General features: G+C 41.5%; 1 protein-coding gene across 1 annotated transcript in view; it reads right to left on the reverse strand.

Annotated features, from left to right (window-relative positions):
* Window positions 1–373, reverse strand: part of PELI2 (pellino E3 ubiquitin protein ligase family member 2) — a 200,978-nt gene extending 200,605 nt beyond the window's left edge. Inside the window, exon 1 of the mRNA XM_011999668.1 lies at window positions 107–373. The gene's annotated coding sequence lies outside the window, so the exon portion shown is untranslated. The remainder of the gene's footprint in view (window positions 1–106) is intronic.
* Between the last annotated feature and the right edge of the window lie 1,076 nt (window positions 374–1,449).

Genomic DNA, 1,449 nt, shown 5'->3' on the forward strand with positions numbered 1-1,449 from the left:
TCCCCGCCCCCCTCGGCCCGGCGGAGGCTCAGCCCCTGTGTTATGTAAACATAGAGTAAAAGGGAAAGGAAGTTCTTAAAGGAGCAGCTCTATTTTTTTTCCTCACTTCCTTCCCCAAACTTAGAGCGCGGGGTTCTCAGCCCTCGCCGCCTGGTTCTTTAGCCGCGAAGGCCCGCGGGAGATCCTGGAAGCGAGCGGCCGCGGATCCCAAGCCTACGTTTTCCTGACTGGAGTTCGATGGGATTAACTTCCTCTCCAAGTAGAAGAGCGCTCTCTCGGTGTCACTGTGTCCCGGCTTTCATCTGGAGGTGTCTCACACAGCCACTTGGGTGCCTCCCCTTCCAAAACCAAGCAGAAAGGCGTCTAGACAATTAGAAGGTTTTGCCAGTTGGTGCTGGAGTAGAGGACGTTTCGAAGGCGCTTGGAGCACCCCTACCGTTGTACTGGATGTAGCTACCCCGGCGTGTCGTCAACAGAACTCCAACTGGCTTTTGGGGGGTGACAGAGGGTTGGGGGAAGAGTTGTTTTTTAATCCATACTTTATCCACTTTTCTCGTGCCTTCTTTCCATCCCCTAATACATATAAGGAGAAATTTCCTGGGTGGATTTTTTAGTGAATGTAAATGTTCCTTATGACCATGATTTAATCAGTGCACTGTTTGCTTTCTATTCTTTTTAAACTAGTCATTGCTACAGCTTTAAAATATTGTAGACTGTAATAGTTTTACTGATTGCTGTTTTTCATCATACAGGATTTTATTGTTCTAACATTTATTAAGCACTCATAATGTGCTAGAAACTCTACATATTATTGCCAGTCACTGCCTCTCAATACTGTTAAATATTTAAAGAAATAAATGCTGCAAAAGCTGCCCTGTGTATAGTGACTGGTTGGCTATGACCCGAAGCAAAGGGCTAGAAAAAATAATAATTGCATCTGTAACCTTCCATTCCGCTGTGCTGCACCCCTTGTGTAACCTTCTCTGACAGGTTATTACGATAGTGACATGATGTTTCTGGTAATTTTACTTCAGTTAGGAACTGATTTTTTTTTAATTGAGGCTTTAGAAATAAATTATTTCAAAGTAACTAAAGTCACACCATTGGTAAGCCAAAAATAAACTTTATTAAACAGTTAACTTATTTCAGCTAACTATAGAAATTCTATATTTCAAATGAATATTATTCTGCATATATTACATATTCTCTATATTTTTATATGTAATAAAAAATCTGTTACAGTTTTAACCAGCACTCCTTCTAGAGGGAGAAATCATTTCTCCTCCCCAGTGTTGATGTAAATTTCTTTCAAATTTCTGCTGGATTAATGTTGTCTTCATCTACTCTGTGCATCTACTTACCACATAGATTGTATAACTATCAAAGATCTGTCAGAATCATTCTGCAGTTGCACGGTCCTGTTTACGATGGTGCCTGCCTCTGTCACCC

Source organism: Mandrillus leucophaeus, unplaced genomic scaffold (genome assembly GCF_000951045.1).
Source record: "Mandrillus leucophaeus isolate KB7577 unplaced genomic scaffold, Mleu.le_1.0 Scaffold60, whole genome shotgun sequence".
NCBI lineage: Eukaryota > Metazoa > Chordata > Mammalia > Primates > Cercopithecidae > Mandrillus > Mandrillus leucophaeus.